This window comes from Lepisosteus oculatus, chromosome 14 (genome assembly GCF_040954835.1).
Source record: "Lepisosteus oculatus isolate fLepOcu1 chromosome 14, fLepOcu1.hap2, whole genome shotgun sequence".
NCBI classification, from domain to species: Eukaryota; Metazoa; Chordata; class Actinopteri; order Semionotiformes; family Lepisosteidae; genus Lepisosteus; species Lepisosteus oculatus.
This window is the reverse complement of record NC_090709.1, coordinates 43,193,438-43,207,130: the sequence shown is the minus strand read 5'-3', so window position 1 is coordinate 43,207,130 and position 13,693 is coordinate 43,193,438. Positions and strand designations below refer to the sequence as shown.

Sequence of the window (13,693 nt, the reverse complement as noted above, 5' to 3'; positions counted from 1 at the left end):
GTCCTCTCCATGTTGCTGTGGTGGGTTCAGGGTTTTCCTGAAGCTGAAGCGAGTACAACAGAAAAATGAGTTAATGGTGTATGTGTCTTAGATGCCTGTTTTGTGAAGGTGGGGTAGAAAAGGAGGGATTGCTGAAGGAATAGCATCTCGCCCTGCCCGTGCGAAAAAATCCAGGTGTTGCATCCTGGTACACGACTGCAGTACGGCTGAAGGTAGTAACTAGAACTGTACTTGCAGAAGAGCCGAAAATGGTAACTCGATTCAACTGTGTGTTTAAAGCCAGGATTTGGAACCTGGTCCGTGTTCCCGTATTGTGATAGTTTGTCAGTTTGTCTTGACTGGGGGATTCCGCGGGGCGCGTGGGAGACGTGAAAATGGTTAGGTGTGAAGGGAAAAAAAAAGTTTGATTAATCCAAAGTGAAATTTAAAAGAAATATTGACTGTCAGACGGAATTTAGGCTGAACAGGAATGTAGAAAAGTGTATGAACCTTTGGATAAAAATATTTAGAGGAATATTTGAGAATTCAACAGAATATCATAGATGAGACGGAAAAATCCCTGATGGAAAAGCTAAAAGCAATGGCTGAACGAAACGAAGTTGTATATGTAGAAAAAGAAAAAGCAAAAGAAGAAATAGAACGCCTTGAGAGAGAATCTGGGAGAAGGGTGGGAATTAGTGTGGAGATTTTTGAAAGAGCATTACCCACCGAAAACTGATTAGAGAAAAGTAACAGCATGTCAGCAGAAGGAAGTGAGGATGTTTTCAGATTTTACAGAAAGGTTTTTAGCTTTATGGATAGTATACTCGGGGTTAGCCGTTGAAAAGGAAGTGAATGAAGATACTTCCACAGTAATAAAACAAATTTACTTGAGTGGGTTAAAACCTGATGTTGCCAAGAATGTACAACTATGCTTTCCTGATATTACGGACAGCGGAGACAGATTTGATTTAATAACTCGCGAAGCATGCATGCAGAAGTGCGAGCGCTGCAAATGGGAGGTAAAAAGACACCCAAGGAGGAGAAAAGGGAGCCGCCAGTTTTTAGAAATTATTGTGTGACTTTAATGTTATACCGAGATATAAAACCTCAAAGACAAAACTACTAATAAGCTGGTGTGCAGTTACTAAAAAAAAATGTGTTTTTTGGAGAAATTGGAAGAAAGAGGCTTGATTTCACAATTAAAGACCATGTCAGAAGCTGAAACGAGAGCCGTGTGTGAACTAACAGTTTTAATCTAGTAAACACCTCTGTAGCCTTCCTAAATTTATCTCAGGATTGAAATAATCTTACAGTGTGCAGTAACTGGGGGACACAGGAGCACAGCTGTCCTGTTTTTAGACTAAAACAGCATAAAGATGTGATATAAAGTTTTCTAACGGGTAACAGGAGGCTACAGGAGAAGGGGTGCAAGGGTTGTGTTTAAAGCAAATATAAGCTGTCACAGTCTGCTTGGGAAAATATGTACAGTTTCAACTACTGATGTGGGTGGGGGACACCCCAGACCTATTTTAGGCCCAGACTGCAGCATTTTATAAGGAATTACTGCATGAAATAGCATTTATGTAAACTAACTCAATAGAGTTATGTGATATTGTGATTGTTTTACCTAATGAGGGAATCCATAAGGCCGGGCTACTCCAAGTATTGGATCTTGAGAGGAAAAAAAAGGAGTATAAAACCAACTACATGATAAAGCCAGGGTGAATGCCTTCTCAGAACGAGCTTGTCTAGTGACGTATTGGTTTAAGGGGGGTAGTGCAGTCTAAAGACAAAATTGCCTTGACCCCTGCAGCAGAAACCGTTTTTGATGTTTTGAAACAAGCTTTCTTGCAGGCACTGGCCCTGGACTGGATTCCCTCAGACTGATCATCTGTATGTAATCTGTATGTAAGTGAAAGAAATGGGTTGTGAGCCGTTGTGCTGGTGCAGGAGCATGGAGATAGGCATCGTCTAGTGGGTTATTATTATTCAGGACCCCTTGATGCGGTGGCCAAGGGGCCGTGTTTATGTGTTGTGCAGGCTACCTGCCTGGCTGTATAAACTGTGAATAATCTGGTGTAGAACTAGCAGACCGAATGAAAAGATTTAATTGAAACTTGTAAATATGCTAAATGGAAAACTGTAGCAATTTATATAGACTGTATATATACATTTGGTGTATGCCACAATTTTGGATGGCAGTGAAGGAATAGGGATTTCCCCAACATGGCAGGGACTCCAGTTAAGAATGCTGGGTTTGTCTCTGAACTGTTAGAAGCTTTGCAGCTGCTGACTGAAGTAGCTGTGGTAAAGTGTAAATCACATAATAAAGAAATGTTTCCAGTAACTCGAGGGAACAACTTTGCAGATGTAGCTGTCAGGTGCGCAGTCCTGGTAGAACAGGAGTCTGAGACCCCTGTGAGACCTCTGTTGGTGAAAAGGGGACAGCTACAGGATATTCAGGCTGAGGCCTCTAAAGCAGAGAAAAGGACATGGTTAGAAAAGTGTGTGGTGCTGCCAGCACACTGGACGCCCTGCATGCCCTCACAGCCTAATGCCCTTTGTAGCTCGACAAATGCACTCAGTTGGACACCTGGGTGCGAGTCAAATGGTGTGCTGGTTACCCAAACCTGGGTGGGGACCGTGTTTGAAGCAGTAGCCACTTATGTGGTATCTCAATGTGATGCTTATCAAAGGAACTCAACTACAGTTCAGGTGCAGGTGCTACAGCTCAAACGGCCTGCTCCTGAGAAACCTTTCATGCAGTAGCAAATGTTTACAATTTACATTTGTAAAGGGAAACCTTGGCTCTTATAATCTGTTTTCCCAGTGGGTTGCTGTCACTGCCTCTGTGTCTACCAAACACTTGATGATGGAGATAAGCCCTCGGTGGGCACTGACCTACCGCTTGTATTATGATCAAGGGACAGGCTGTGGCTGGATTATTCGGGGTGAGATGGACTGAGATCACCCTCAGTCTGCTGGAACAGTGGAATGAAGGAACAGAACTCTAAAAGATCGACTAGACATCAGACTGAAGGAGCGCCATGGGATGCGGGCTGGATCAAACAGAACTGTGTAATAGAGCCTGTTTGATATCATCACAGGCCAATCAACGAAACTTCCTGGAGGGATGAATTTGGCTAATGGATTGTTGAATTTGCTAATTCTCTATTGTAGTATTGTAGGTTGTTAATTGAAGTGGTGCACGGGGCTGGTGAACAGGTGCTGGACACTTGGAGACCTCCAGTAGAGGGAAGACACGACCTGATACCTGGCGAGTGGGTGTGGTGAGGGAGATATACCCTGCCAGATGTTGCAACCCTGCTGGGAAGGACCATATCAAGTGCAACTGACTACCGACTCTGCCATCTGAGTGACAGGATGAGATCGCTGGATCTACGCATTGCGCCGACACCGAACCACTGCACCAGAGACTGAGTGAACATTAATTATTATATTGTCACTGTTTCTGTGTTTGTTGAGCTTCCTGAGGGGGGGCGACAGTGTACCTGTTAAGTGTAAGGAGCTTTACTTTACATAAAATGGGGATATGGAATCAATACTTTATCAGTCAGCCACAAATAATAACCAGAGCTCATGTTGGGATTGTAATGCTATAAAAGATGCTCATGGGAGTAATCCCCTTTGATAGAGGTGATTATTTAGGTTTATTGGCATGGGTAAATAGCCCTGCTTTCAGTCTGAGTGTAACTCAGATGTATTAGAATGGAAATAACTGTATGCTCCTCGCTATAATCACAGTTTTAGGCCATTCTCTATTAGGGTGATAGACAGCTGTTTAGGTGACCCAGCTGTTGACCAATCTTGTAAAAAAACCCTAAGAAAAATGCTGGGCTCCAGCCCACAGGGATTTACCTGTGCTGTAGGAACTAATGCATGAATAAGGAGACTGGATTCTGGTGAAAGACAGGAAAAAGAGGTGGTGTTCGCTCAGGTGGAGGGGGTGCCAGGTGTCCTGAATTCATGCTTCCCACTGTAAAAAGGTCACAAACGAACTGAGCAAAGAGCAGGAGTGATGTCTCCACAGGGCTCCCAATATTGCAATATTGAAATAAAGACCTTACTCAGGTGAGAACTCTCTTTTGTGTCTTCCTTGATAGTTATATTTCCATGACAGAACACACAGCTTCATTACCGAATACATATGCAGGACAACTAGAGAAGACGTTTTACAGAGGAAGGATTTTTAGAAACATCCCATCAGTGACATCACTGAAGTCAACTCCTAGGTACTGTAACTGTCGTGTGGATAGTTTCACAAGAATCAGACAAAGGTTTAAGCATAGCTTGTTCTAGATAAAACTGCAAAAAAAAAACAACAACCCATAATGTACTTCTTTGCGGCTCTGTTTGCCCAAATCATATATTCACAACGTGAAATTTAGAAAATCATATTACGTAACCAAAATCCGCAATATGGAAACAGAACCTGTGTAATTGTTGATAGATGATGTACTCGTAACATTTTTTCAAGACGAACTACAACATTTAAAAAATTACTTGTATGTACTTGATATCTCTAATCAATCCACGGCGACATTGTTAAAGCAGAGTTCCAGTAAAAATAAACTAAAACGCCCTGGGCATACCGTTTCGTGCTTCTTATTAGTTTCTCAAAAGTAATTTGACCGTATGAAATGCATAATATAAACCTAGAAACATACGTGAGCAGTATTTACGTACTGTAGAATCGGTGTTAAGACATACCTCTCAAATACTGTAAATCAAGTTAAAAATATCTCAAGACCGATTCTGGTCATAATGAAACCATCTTTCGTGTATGTTTTCTTTAAAGTACCGAGACCAGCCATATACTGTATGTTTATGTTCCAAAATTAATATCGTTTATGGCCTTCACACGCGTTGAAGTATGCTCCTATTCTTTTTATGCTCAGCTACTAAGATTTCCCTTCAGTGGTAAAATTAGATATGAATATTCAATACTTAAACGGGCACAGTTAAGACATTAAATATACATATACATACTGTATACAGTACAGTTTTCATACAGTAATATGTTTATGTTCCTAAATCAATCTCTTTTATGAGCATGTGAAAGGCATGGTGAATCGATTCTCAAAAATTACTGTACTTTGCATGATTGGAAACAAATGCGTGATTGCGAAATGCTGTGGTGTTACTTTTACAAAGACGGTCAATGAAAAAAAGAATGTTGACCAGGGCAATACTTTGAGTTTACACTTACAGCTTGTCCAAGGTCATTCATTATTAGTACTTTTAGTAATACCTTCGTTAAAGACTTTGATGGCCACAGCTCAAACATGAGAGGTTGAGTTTATTAGCTCCACCTTGCCGAAATTCCGGATACTATTATTTTGCTTGTCATATTATAGGAGAATTTACGGTAACTAGCGGTATTTACCAGTAACTCGCGGTATTTAATGGTAACTTGCGGTAGACTGCGTACAGCGTACCGGAAAATAATGCGGTATCGCCCACGCATTTTGAATGGCTGCATCTGTATGTCCCCCAGCTCTGAGCCCATTGGGCCTGCTGGTGTAACCAGAGCTGCAGCGTCGCCATGCTGGTGGGGGTCAGTTCGGCTTTTCTGTTGGAATGAACAGGGGGGTTACATGATGGTGCTGTCTGTGGTATGGCTGTCCTGCTGGTCTGGATGAGGGGTGCGTAGTGTGGTGCAGGTACTTGTCCCATCCTGCTCTTGGTCCAGGTTGGAGGGTTGCACCGATTCTGAGTCTTGTTAGCTGGTATGGATGGGTTTTGGGGTGTTGATACCAGAGTGGTCCGGGGGGGGTGCAGGTGTCTCGGGGGCATTCTTGTTTTTCTGTGAGTTCAGGTTGATTCTGTTGGTTTTGCCACGAATCTCCCTCACGCAGGCAAGCGCTCCCGCATTCCCTCGAGCTCTCTCCGTACCAAACGTCCATGCGTCAATCAGTCCTCTACTTAAACCCTCATCTGTCCCCCGGTCATTGCTCACGATTGAGATTCTCTCCCGGAGCTTACGTACTAACTACACCTTTGCCTTACTACGACTTCTCCCCTGGACCTCGACCCCGCTTTTCCGACTACCGCTTTAGCCACTCGATTTTGTACCTTCGCCTGTTTTACGCTTTCTCGGATCCTGACCCAAGCCTGTCTCTTCGTTTACACCTCTGTCTACCGACGCAACTTCTACGCCTTCCCGGACTCCGACCCCTGCCAGTACCTCGACTACGCCTTCGCCTGTCGATTCTGTGCCTATGCCTGTACTACGCCTTCCCGGACTCGGACCCCTGCCTGTTTACTCCGATTATGCCTGTGTCTCACGCCAACCCTACCAAGGGCACCGCATTGGATCCCTATCCTCAGCAGTCAGCCCCTGCGTGACAGGTTCTGAGTGTCTTGGTTACATCCATTTGTGTGTATAGATGAAAAAGCTATTGAAGAGCACCCCAACACCCCCCACCCATCTCGGTGGAAGTTGCCATGTTCAAAAAATCCTAAAAAGATAATTAAAGTTGCACACAACAAAGCATGACTGTGAAAGGTCAGGAGGCCTGACTAGTGAGCACAACACTTGATTACAGTAAAAAAAAATATAGAAATGTTCTACAACTCAAAGCGAGGTTGTATAAGGTTAGGTGAAATGTCTGGTGTAAAACACCTGGTTGCAGCACTGTGGCTGTTGTGCTTGAAGAGCTATTGACTCATGAATAGCACCCCCCTATCCCCATGTACCGCTTGTCTAATGGTGCCATATTGAAAACTTCATAAAAAAATAAAGAAAGGGGCCACAGCCACAGCAAGGTTGCATAAGGTTAGGGGGCCTGTGTGGTGTGTAAAACACTTAGTTTCAGCAGTGTGGCTGTTGTATTTCAAATTCTATTGAGCCATGAAGACGACCCACCTGTCCCAGTGTATTACCTGTAGTGTTATCTTCAAAAAATCATAAAAAAATAAAGAAAGGTGCCACAGCCACAGCAAGGTTGTATAAGGTTAGGGGGCTAGACTGGTGTGTAAAACACTTGGTTTCAGCAGTGTGGCTGTTGTATTTGAAATGCTATTGAGCCATGAAGACGACCCCCCTATCCCAGTGTCTTACCTGTACTGTTATCTTAAAAAAACCAAAACAAAGCTGGGAAAAGTCAGAGGACCTGCTTAGTGTGCAAAACACTTACTTGCAGCATTGTGGGTGCTGTGGTTTAAATGCTATTGGTTTATAATAATAATAATAATAAACTTTATTTTATATAGCGCCTTTAAAGGTGGCTTCTCAAAGCGCTTTACAGGATGACAATAACAATAAATAAGAAGACTACAACAATAAATAAGAAAATTTCACAAGACAGGACACAATTATAATTACAACAATACAACAATAACAATAGAGGAGACCGTGGAAGATGGTATTAAGAAGAGCAGAGGGGTGAAGAATGGAACCAGTTAAGTAAAGGCTTTTCTGAAAAGGAGGGTTTTGAGTCTGGATTTGAAGGAGTTTAGAGAAGGTGACTCTCTAATATCCTTGGGCAAGGAGTTCCAGAGCTTGGGGGCATACAGTAGCAGGAGAAGGCCCTGTCGCCCATACAATGTAGACGGGCTTGGGGGACAGTAAGGAGGGCAGAATTTGAAGAGCGGAGGTTGCGAGGTGGGGAGTAGGGCGATAAAAGTTCAGACAGGTATTGAGGTGCCAAGCCATGTAAAGCCTTGTAGGTGAGCATGAGGATTTTAAAGTCTACGCGGAATTTGACCGGAAGCCAGTGCAAGGACTCCAGGATAGGAGTAATGTGAACACTTGCACTAGATCTGGTCAGGATTCTGGCTGCTGAATTTTGGACATACTGCAGCTTGTTCAGAGTAGATTTAGATACCCCAGGGAGCAGAGCATTGCAGTAGTTTGTTTGTTTGTTAACAAAATACCCCTATACCAGTGCATTGTGCCACATTAAATAAAAGCACGAGAAAAAAAGATTCAGAACACAAAGCTGTGTCAGTGTTCTGTGTAAAAAGTCGGTTTGACTTCCTGCTGTCAGTAGTATTGTCAATATAGTTGAACCACACCTGAATGAAAATAGAACGTAAAGGAAGGGTTTCAGAAATCAAACAAAGCTTTATTCCCGTGCTAATTGGAGACTGCGCTGTTCTGCTTCCTATGGTCATATATGGGTTTTTCGCACGAAACCGTATTGAACAGTATTTCTCGCGTTGTGAACGTGTGCACACAGCAGTCCCCGGGTTCCAGTTAGTGTGTAATTACGCATCGATGAAAAACTGGAGGGTTTAAAAAAGATGATTAGCTCACTGATAGTTTGGTGTAGAGGCTGTTGAAATATCCACAAGTTGTGGTCTTTAAAATGCATTTGGTTTGAAGCCGTTCTGGCTTCTATTGCAAAGATATGGACAAGAGAAAATGTGAGCATGGTCAAAAAAATGTCATAAAAATGACAAAGTGAAGGCTGAGAAAGCATTCACAATGTATTTTATACACAAAGCATGTGTTTTTGTAACTCTAAGAGATTTCGCGAAAGCGCTACAGGCATGCCAAAATCGTTTTCGAACTTCAAGCTAACTTTACCCCGTTACAGGCGTACTGGTCTCTGGAGAGAGAGCACGGTCCATCAGCGCACTCCAATAAAGGCACTGGAAGCAGCTGAATCGCATTGGCGAAGCTCAGCACTGGGCCGCTGGGCACGGTTTACAACCGTTTCCGTAGTGTAGTGGTTATCACGTTCGCCTCACATGCGAATGGTCCCCAGTTCGAGACCGGGCGGAAACAGCTGCTTCTTGCAAGCTCCTGTACTTCACAGAGGTCTTGAGCAACCGGTCATTTGTTCCCAATGTATTTTCTGTATGCGGAGCTGATCATTTGCAATTGGGCTGTGCCGACAGACCAGGACGAGCTCTGTCGGCTCAAAAGCAGCGCAGGACCTGCAAGAACAACAGAAAGAATAGCATCCAGAGGGGGCCTCTTAGTGAGCCCAAGATCTCATCAAGAATCGGCTCCAGCAACAGGGCTGGGCACATTGTTCCATTCTCCACCCACTCTCGGTGTAAACAAGTCCCTCCTGGTCTCTGCTTGAAATGCACTTTCCTGCGTTTGCTTTGGTGTAACTGGCTTCCCCTGCATGGGCGAATGTTAAGAAGATCCTTAGTAAGTCATTGAAGAAAACCAAGAAGGGGTCGGAGTGGCCTTTGTCGCTCATCAACGATCCAGTCAGGCAGTACTCCTCTGTAAAGCGCCGTTCGTTCACATCGATTGGCTTTTTTTTTGCCTTCATTCGTGCAAGTAGTAAAAGCAGACGCCCCTATTCTGCCGTGACCTGGATTCGAACCGGGGTTGTTGCGTCCACAACGCAAAGTACTGACCACTATACGATCACGGCGAGTTACCGATACACGCATGGCAGGGTGGAAAAGGCTGTGCTCTTTTCGTGTGACATAATTTGGAAAAGTCCTGACGTTGCATTTCAACTGAGCCCCAGTATACATCGACCCTTCGACACTCTGAGTGACAACTCTCTTGCGTGTTTTCTCATATTTACGTAGTTTGCTCGGATGATGCCGGGAACAGCATGGCTGTTCGCTGCCATATGGTCTAGCGGTTAGGGTTCCTGGTTTTTACCCAGGCGGCCCGGGTTCGACTCGGTTTTGCCTCCTGCTTTCCAAAAGATCAGCACCGTGTACGAAAGAGCCGCATTAAAACTACTCGAACGTGCAAAACGTGCGAGAAGAGGGGGCGCTTGTTTCCAACCGAAACTTCTCGCGTGTGAGACGAGCTGATCATCGCTGTGGGAGGGTTACTCTGGTAGACAGGGCTGACCTTCGGCAATAGGATTTATAGTCTCCAAGATGATATTTGCACTTTCTGGAGAGGCGATTTTCTCCACTTCAGTAGCCCGATTTCGTCGATTGCGTGGAGAGGGCTGTAGAATGTGGCGCCGCCTTTCCTGCTCCGTCCATGATAGGCGTGCTGGTCTCTGGAGAGAGAGCACGGTCCATCAGCGCACTCCAATAAAGGCACTGGAAGCAGCTGAATCACATTGGCGAAGCTCAGTGCTGGGCCGCTGCACCACAGAGATGAACAGAGATGGGGCCTCATTTGGGAAGGCTCAGAACACTTAATTCTTTCTTATTAATAAGCCTCGCTGCTACAACACATATGCAGTTTGAGCACACATAAGACGATAACCAAGTACCACAAACTACCAGGCATCTAGTATCATTAGCAGTTCAGGTGGCGAGCTGCATCACCATGTGTAGGCTGCAAAGGAACAAGTAATAGGTCTATTCCATGCTTAAAAGAAAAGAAAGAAAACACAACATTTCAGCCGTGGAGCCCTCACACCTGAAGAAGCCTCCACGGCTGAAACGTTGTGTATTCTTTTTTCTCTTTTCATCTAGTGTCATTAGCCTTTTAACAGTTCCTGTCAAAATAAAATAGAAATGGATAACATTCTAGAGAGAGTTTGAAATACAAAGGTACAATTTAAAACATATCTCTTCCACTACAACCACAATATTTTGGAGAGATCGTTGAACCTCACTGTTCTGACATGTCCGTTAGCCTCCGTCCTGCTTCAGCAATGAATGTGGCGGGGCACATTCTGAGGGAGATGAGGTCAATCAGGTGGCAGGAAAACCAAGCTAAGCTTTTTTTTGAGATCCTGAAAACAAAAGAAGGGCCATGTATATGTGTGCAGCTGGATATGTAATTGCAGGTGGCGTAGCAAATTCTGCTGAAGCCCCACTGCCTGGTGTGGACGGTAGCTGTGCATGTTGCAGCAGAATTGTGCATGTGAGATCAAGGGGGCATGTCATGTGTTTCAGCACTTCACTCCATTCAGTAGCACATGATTCCCTGAGTTCTTTGGATGACCTGTGGACCGATCTTTCACGATGAAGAATTCCTTAAGAAGAATAGATCTCGGCCCACCATCCCAATGCCTCCGTCTCAAAACAGCAACCTCCCACTGCCCTTAGTCTGCAAGGCAGTCCTTTCAAGTGCGATGACGACGCTGAGACCTTCGTTGCCTATTGTACGAGCTGAACTTTTGTGCTCATCAATTCAACGCTCTTTCCATCAACTCATCTTGTCTTTTGACGCTTCGTGTTTTGCGCTCCTTTGACTATCGGCATATCGGGTGACTGCAAACACTGAAGTTCTTGCTTACGGAGTGTGGAACATTGTTTTCAAGTGATCGCTGTTCTGTCATGTTGACGCCGAGTGAACTTTCTTTGGCAACATGGGCAGGCTGACAGCAGTGCGAGCGAAAGTAATGGCAAATTTCTTGACTTATTTCTGAATGTGAATGTTCTTTAGAAAAGGGATGCGGCGTTGCTTCTCGCCCGTGTAAAGGTCACGCATTCCAGACGTGGTTATGAGCGATCAGTTGCCGCAAGTGTTTGAAAAGAGCAAGAGAGGAAGCAGCCCTGCCCCGTGTGAGGATCAAACTCAGGCCCTTCAGATGACGAGACTGACGCACTACCAATTACGCCAACAAGCCCAGCTGCAGTACACACACCGGAAAGTTTGCCTCACATGGATTTCAGTCGCCCGTTCCCTAATCTTTAGACGCCCTCTGCTGAATGTTGCATTTGCCTTTTGATCTCACCGATACATTTTTGGTCTGTTTCTGTTGCGAGTCCGTCTTTCAGATCTCACCTAGCACAAGTCTCTGTGGCTGAAGTGGCCTCTCTGCTTCAGCATCGTGCCCTCACTCAGCCATTAAAAATGTCACTCGGACTTCTGACATGCTGACATGAAATGTCAAGAGAGAGGGGCGGAGTGACGCTTAAGCCAGAGAGAAGATGAAAAGGGGGCGTGGCTGCGAAACGCTTGACAGCTGCACGATGCTCTCCATGTAAGGCGGGACCACAGGCTAAAGGACACCTTTCGGCACATCAAGCTCTAAGCACACACCTGGAGGATGCGGGAATTGATCCTGCTATCTCCCACATGCAAAGCAAGCGCTGTACCATACAAGCCAACCCCCCTCGCTGGGACTTATGCCTCGGCGTCACCTAGTGCCGCTTGTTCCCCTCTTACCGGGCACAGTTCACTGCCCTTCGTCTGCAAGGCAGTCGTGTAATTGCAGCTTTCTTGACTTATTGATGAAGGTCTGACTGGACGAGCGAATGGCGCCTCTCCCCATCCTCAAGCTCGCTGACAGATTGAAATGGAAAGTGCTGCTGTGGCTCGTTGGTCTAGCGGTATGATTCTCGCTTAGGGTGCGAGAGGTCCCGGGTTCAACTCCCGGACGAGCCCTCGTGTGCTCTTTTCCTCCTCTTCCACAAGACTGGGAACTGATATCCACATCACTTCGCAGCGTCTGCTTATGGCAAACGATGGAATGTGACTAATGACTGAACGAGCCTGGTGAATTCTCATCACGTGGCACAATGAGAGCGTGCAGTCAGCTGTCCAAGGCGGCAACCTCATTGCTCGTTCAAAAGAACACGTACTGAAAACTCATCACCACTGTGTCGTAGATGAGCACCGCGATCGCTTGTTGTCATGCGTCCTTACTTGGGAAATGCAGAAGCAAAAACTGCCCTCTCTCAGCCACCGAAACGTGTGCGGCTCGCCTTGCGCTCTCTGCGCCTCACATATTTGTCGAGCTGTCTGCTCTTCTTTCTGTTGAAGTAATCAAGTTACGGGGCGTCCTGCAGCCTATGATGTTCTCACTGAGAGCTTTCAAGATTTGAAGGAAAACTACGAGCTTGATGGCTCAAGTCGAACGAATGTGATTGTTAAGCAATCGATGATCAAAAGCACGTCTTCTAACAATTCGTGAGAGTATTATCAGCACTGTTTTCACTCGGATATACTTTTCACTTGCTAAGCTGACAAATTGGACGAGAAAATGCCGGAGACGCACTCAGTGCAGACTGAGGTTGGGAAGGAGGTGTGGCCCTTCAACGCTTGACAACTGAAGGACATTCTCTCCGCAACGGAGGAGCACCTGTCAGAAGTCGCAGAAGCTAAACAAGAGCACCGGGCTTCCGGAGATCCAAACTCAGACCTGGAGGATGCAGGCATTGATCCCGCTACCTCTTGCATGCTAAGCGAGCGCTCTACCATTTGAGCTAATCCCCCTCGCTCCATGCTTCTCGGCATCATGTCTTACCGCCTCTGCCCCTCTTACCGGGCACCGCCCACTGCCCTTGGTCTGCAAGGCAGTCCTTTCAAGTGCGATGACGACGCTGAGACCTTCGTTGCCTATTGTACGAGCTGAACTTTTGTGCTCATCAATTCAACGCTCTTTCCATCAACTCATCTTGTCTTTTGACGCTTCGTGTTTTGCGCTCCTTTGACTATCGGCATATCGGGTGACTGCAAACACTGAAGTTCTTGCTTACGGAGTGTGGAACATTGTTTTCAAGTGATCGCTGTTCTGTCATGTTGACGCCGAGTGAATCTTTCTTTGGCAACATGGGCAGGCTGACAGCAGTGCGAGCGAAAGTAATGGCAAATTTCTTGACTTATTTCTGAATGTGAATGTTCTTTAGAAAAGGGATGCGGCGTTGCTTCTCGCCCGTGTAAAGGTCACGCATTCCAGACGTGGTTATGAGCGAACAGTTGCCGCAAGTGTTTGAAAAGAGCAAGAGAGGAAGCAGCCCTGCCCCGTGTGAGGATCAAACTCAGGCCCTTCAGATGACGAGACTGACGCACTACCAATTACGCCAACAAGCCCAGCTGCAGTACACACACCGGAAAGTTTGCCTCACATGG

At 45.5% G+C, this 13,693-nt stretch overlaps 3 non-coding genes across 3 annotated transcripts; 2 read left to right on the top strand and 1 right to left on the bottom strand.

Annotated features, from left to right (window-relative positions):
* The first annotated feature begins 8,664 nt into the window (after positions 1–8,664).
* Positions 8,665–8,737, top strand: trnav-cac (transfer RNA valine (anticodon CAC)). The gene has a single exon. It is a non-coding gene; the product is annotated as a tRNA-Val (tRNA).
* A 535-nt stretch (positions 8,738–9,272) lies between these two features.
* trnah-gug (transfer RNA histidin (anticodon GUG)) lies at positions 9,273–9,344 on the bottom strand. Its single transcript has one exon. It is a non-coding gene; the product is annotated as a tRNA-His (tRNA).
* A 2,810-nt stretch (positions 9,345–12,154) lies between these two features.
* trnap-agg (transfer RNA proline (anticodon AGG)) lies at positions 12,155–12,226 on the top strand. Its single transcript has one exon. It is a non-coding gene; the product is annotated as a tRNA-Pro (tRNA).
* Positions 12,227–13,693: the final 1,467 nt, after the last annotated feature.